The 5,895-nt window shown below is 36.9% G+C and overlaps 1 protein-coding gene across 1 annotated transcript in view; it reads left to right on the forward strand.

Moving 5' to 3' along the window:
* The first annotated feature begins 237 nt into the window (after positions 1–237).
* LOC107564222 (constitutive coactivator of peroxisome proliferator-activated receptor gamma-like) overlaps positions 238–5,895 on the forward strand; it is a 16,209-nt gene continuing 10,551 nt past the window's right edge. The window contains exons 1-2 of the mRNA XM_016249230.1: positions 238–307; positions 635–727. The gene's annotated coding sequence lies outside the window, so the exon portion shown is untranslated. The remainder of the gene's footprint in view (positions 308–634; positions 728–5,895) is intronic.

Consider the following 5,895-nt stretch of genomic DNA (forward strand, 5'->3'; position numbering starts at 1 on the left):
CCACGTTTCAGCTAAAAATCTTCTTTACTGTTCTACTGAAGAAAAAGTCTCCTACATCTTGGATGGCCTGAGGGTGGGTAAATCAACAGCAAATTTTCATTTTTGGGTGAACTATCCCTTTAATTTACTCTCAGACAAGTTGATCAAGGGCCCCCTGATTTGATGGCTCTGTGGTTTAGGACGGACCCAGAGGTGAAAGCAGTCCAAACATCAACACTCCTGGATATCTTTGACCTGTATGAGTTTACTGAAGAGCTGAAGCGCTTTGAATGCTGTGATTTGTCTTGTAACCTACATCGCCATTCAGGTGTGTTAACTTTGCATCGTTGATGCCACGGACCACTGAGGTTTTCGCTTGAATGTAAACAAATGGCTTTGTTCAGGTCCAATCGAGCACCATGTATGCTCTGTTAGCCTTTATTTATTAATGATGTGGCCTCATTGCATTTCAAAAGAGTTTCAGCGGTGTCTCTTCAACACTGTTTATAGTGTGTAGTCCTTATCAGACAACTCGCATACCCTTGCATTGTGTACAGATGTGTGTGTGGTGACACTTGATGCTTGTTGTGTATACATGAGTGTGATTTTCACAGCTTGCATGTAGAATAAAAACACAGTTTGCTCCTGGATCTAGGCGAGACAGCTTTCCCTGGAAGACGTAGATGCATATCTAAGCCAAGCTGTTTGTGTCAGACTCAAATCCTTCGGAGAAATGCAACAGCTCAGGGTGAGTCATTTGCGCCGCCTCGGCCTTTCTGAAAGTATTGTTTGTACACTCGCATGCTCACCCGTTTTAACTGGGCTTGGTTTGGAGTCTTCTAGAAAACAACTGTGGTAATGTGTGTTATTTTGTAACATACCTAAAAAAGACAGGCCGTTTTTGCAGTTGGTTCGATTGCTAGGTCCAAACCTGAGTTTGACTCCACCCTATTGTCATGCACTCACGTTTCCATTTACATGACATTTATTCGTTTAGCAGACACTTTTGTCCAAAGTGCCTTAGAAATGAGGAATACAACACAAAGGGTTACGATAAGCTGTCCTACCACCTACTGTATGTTTGCGCAGACATGATTCGTCATCAGGGCGTTCCGTTACATTATTGCAGACCGAGGAAGAATAGAAGGCGTTATTGTTGTAATATTATGCGCTTTGTACTGTAAGGTTTTCTCACCGGTGAGGGAGACGTGGTAATCTGACAGCGTTGCGTTCAATCCTCCACCAATGCCGTCTCTCATTGTGACACTGGTTAGCCTCTGGTTTGCCTGAGCACGTTCATGTGTTTTGGAGGAGGTGTGGCTTTGGAGAGTGATTTGCAGGGAGGGTGGGACCTTATGCTTTCAAATCTAGCCTCTCCGAAATTGTCTACCCTACCTTTAAGGAGGCAGTGAAGGCGCAGTCATATTTACTGTTGTTCAGCAAATTTTCAAAATCAGAATAGGAATCAACGTGTTTAGGAATTTAACACCACGGCAGGCTGAAATTTGACATTGACCAACGGAAACCTGACTTCTTTTGTGAGTTGGGCTTCACTCTTCACTCACCTTTGACTATGAATGTTTCTGGCCTGTGATATTTCATCAAACTGACTTCACCTTGTCATGAGAAGTGCTAACAATAGACCTTAGTCAGGGTAGCTCCATTTTTAACTTTTGACTGGAATTAAAATAAGGTTGTGAGGGATAGAAATACTGTGCATTCAGTGGATTGTACTGTTGTTTAACAACATGCCAATTGTTCAGTTGATGAAACATCTTTGTGGGAAAAAATTTAAATAAAAAATGCTAGATGAAAACGCCAATTCCAGTTTTGAAAGTTATGAGATTAAATCAATAAAGAAAGAAATAAAAGTCAATGTCAGCAGAAGAAAGTTAAGTGCTCATGGAAGAGATGTGTTTTTAGCCGTTTCTTGAAAATGGATTCGGCTGTTCCGGTAGGATTGGGAAATCATTCCAGCAGTAAGGAACAGTGAATGTAGTGGTTCACCTGAAAATTATAATTATTTATTATTTATTTGTTTCCTATTTATGAAACTAACATTGTATGCCATTAAGTTTCATTGTATGGACAAAAAAAACCACTTTTGGAACACTTCTTTTATGTTCTATAGAAGAAAGTCTGTCATACAGGTTGAGAACAACATAAGGGTTTCAACATTAAACCATGGTTTTATGTGAATGTTCAAGTGTTGTTGACCATTTAGATCATATTAGCTATGACTTAACAGGATAGTTCACACAAAAATGAAAAATATGTCATCATTTACTCACCCTCATGCCTTTCCAAAACCTGTATGACTTTAGAATAAATAAATAAATAAATAAATGTAGAAGATTAAAAGACCATGCAACCAAAACTTAGAAGACCCAAAAGGCATGCACGGGCTTCTGTGTTGATGTGCTCCATGTATGTATGTATGTTTGTATGTGAATAAAAGATAAATATTAATAATAATAATAATAAATACAAAATTAAATATGTTCATCAAATATAACGATCATATCTCTTCAAAAGGTCATTGTGACCTTTTTTGGATCTTCTAAGATTTGATGGAATAGACTTTCAGTGTAGGAACAAAACATGAGGGTACATAATATATGTATGTGTACTGTGTTTATTTATTATGTATACATACAAATTTACATGGATATACATTTATATGTTTGTATTATAACATTTTATATTATATATAAATATATTTAATATATAAACAACATATTTTAAATACATTGTATACAACATATACAAACTCATATATTATGTAAACAAAAACTTGGATGTGATTAATCGCGATTAATCGTTTGACAGCACTAATATATATGTATATGTATCATTTTTGTTTGAAAGAAATTAATACTTTTATTCACCAAGAATGTATTAAATTGATACAATTTAAGAAAAGAGTTTCAAGAGATTTTTTTAAGGTTATATTTATGGGCTTTTATGCCTTTAATGGACAGTAAAGTAGAGAGCAGACTGGAAATCATTGGGTGGTGACAGGGGAGCGGGATCAGCAAAGGACCTCGAGATGGGAATCGAACTCGGGTCGCCCGCGAGCACAGTTGCACTATGTATCGACACACTAACCATGAGGTTATTGGCTCCATCACAAGAGATTTTTTAATTCAAATAAATGCTGTTGTTTTTAACTTTCTATTCTTCAAAGAATCCTGACAAAAATGTATCATGGTTTCCATAAAAATATTAATCCGCATTCAGCACAACTGTTTTCAACATTGACAATAAGAAGACATGAATTTTGAACAGCAAATCAGTAAAGACTGATGACCGGAGTAATGCTTGCTGAAAATTCAGCTTTGCCATTGGGAATAAATTACATTTTATTAAAAAAGGCAACTGTAATTTTAGCATGTTATAATATTTCACAATGTTACTGTTTATATTGCATTTTTGATGAAATAAATATTAGCCTCATGGGTTAAATAAGTAGCCTTGGTGAGATTATATATTATTTATATTATAACAAGTGCTGTCAAACGATTAATCACGATTAATTGCATACAAAATAAAAGTTTTTGTTTGCATAATATATGTTTGTGTACTGTGTTTATTTATTATGTATATATAAATACACACATGCATGCATATATTTCAGAAAAATATGTTATGTTTTTATATTAAATATATTTGGATGTAATATAAATTATATGAATATAAATATAGACATGTAAATACATGTAAATATTTTCAAAATATATACTGCATGTGTGTGTATTTATATGTACATAATAAATATACACAGAAAACACACATATATTATGTAAACAAAAACTTTTATTTTCTATGCGATTAATCGATTAATCACGATTAATCGTTTGACAGCACTAATTATAACTCCAAACTTTTAAACGTTAGTGAATATACATAGTAATATGTCTTTCTCTCTCTCTGTCTATATATATATATATATATATATATATATATTACAACAGTACTGAGTGAGTGAGTGAGTAATAGATCAATTTAAACTGATAACGTATGAATTTGAGACTGATTTGTGAGAACCAGTTCTATTCAGAGCCAGATCCTTTTTTATTTTTCAAAAGCACTGAAGGCAAATAATTTTCATGGCATTCAGTTCCGTTACTGATTCCTTCCTACAAACACATGGTGCGACTCACACAGCAGTCCAACTCGTAAACCTACCCCAGCTCTCACTGACACATAAGGAAGTAAAAAAAAAAAAGCACAAATCACTGTTTTGAGTAATTCTGAATAAGTCACTCATTCTCTGAATTAGAATCAGAACTTTAGAATCCGGTAACGGTGCATGAATCACTAGTACAAGAGTATCAATACAGTGACCTGTTTGTATTGGTGGATGAATGCAACCGTTTAGGAACCATTAACCGAACCAAATCATTCAATTCCAGTATTTTTTAAAAAACAGAATCTGTTCTTGATTTCCAACCCTTTAACGGCACAAGACTGGTTTCAGACACAGCCCACAATGTTTATTTAGTAAATGAAAAATTGAAAGTTCATTGAAATACCACACAAGACTCAGACAAGCCTCGTCTTGTCATGCGTGAATGTTTACAGTAGTAACATTGAGCAGATGTGCATTAAGGTATGGCACAGGTGCAGAGCCTGATCACAAGGCTGTAGTTTGCCATTAATGTTGAGCTACGTGTCCTCGGGGGGTCCAGCGGTCCTTCAGGCATCTGCCTGGAGCAGCTCTCATTGTTCACTGTTGAAATGCTTGCAGAGCAGCTGCTGTTCTGGTTTGTTGTCCCACTCTATACCTTTACAGCAGCAGGGTGGCATCAGCATTGTCCAGAGGCCTATTGACTTCCACACTGAGCAATTAGCGGCTTTAAAGGTGCTAAGACTTTTACATGTCTTTTTAAGCGGTTTAATCAGAGCTGGTCTACTTCATCCTGCTCTCTAAACCTTATGCATAACAGTGAATGTGATTAAATGCTCTCGTTTCACTGAAGAGGCATGGTTACGAGGAGGAAGTCAGGCCTGTGCAAACAGCGTAATATTTCAAACGGCGGCCTGGATCTCAGTCTGTGCGCCTGGAAGGCGCAGGCAGTGGGCTGCTGCTGTCACTTCGGCTTTATCTCCAGCCTCCCTTTTGTTTGCTTTAGTCTAAGCTGTGTTTGAGAGCAGAGCAGGTGGCAGGCCAATATTACGTTTTGATGTCACGGAAGCTAATCAGTCCGTCTCTTATCTCCAGTGGGTGGGGGTGGGGGACCAGGTGACCAGCGGACAGTTTGGTTTGGGGGGGGGGCACTTTGTAAACATCCCCTTATCTGCGCAGCCACTTCAGGTGAGCTCCATGGGGTCACACCCTGCCTCCCTGCAGCCAGAGTTTCAACTCAATACATAATAATAATAATAATAATTCATACACAATGGGTTTTGACAATATGTTGAATTTGAAACCAAGCTTCTGTAAAAATGGTGTGGTTTAAAGGAACAGTTCGATCACAAGAGACATTATGTAATCATTAAATTGTGTCATTTCCAACCTGTATGACTTACCTTCATCCGTAGAACACAAAAGGAAAAGTTTAGCAGAATGTCCCAGCTGCTCTTTTCCATACAAAAACAGAGATGGCTGCCTAAGTAACACTGTCAAAAAAAAAAGCATAATGGATCGGTAAATGTGATCCCTTAATATGAATATTTAACTCATTTAAATGTTATATTTTGTTTGCTTAAAATCTGTTTATTTAAATTGTGGCAAATTGGAGTTAGTTTCGAGAAGTGCGCCTACAACTATTGTTTGATATGTCAATCTTGCCGTCAAATGTGTGAACGTGAAATTCATTTGTGAGCTGCAGTGCACTGAGCACCGCTCAGAAGTCGCTTTCAAACCAAGCAGATTTCTATTGGTCAACACAACAAATTTGCATGAACAATATG

Source organism: Sinocyclocheilus grahami, unplaced genomic scaffold, assembly GCF_001515645.1.
Source record: "Sinocyclocheilus grahami isolate Dianchi unplaced genomic scaffold, SAMN03320097.WGS_v1.1 scaffold916.1, whole genome shotgun sequence".
In the NCBI taxonomy this organism is placed as follows: Eukaryota; Metazoa; Chordata; class Actinopteri; order Cypriniformes; family Cyprinidae; genus Sinocyclocheilus; species Sinocyclocheilus grahami.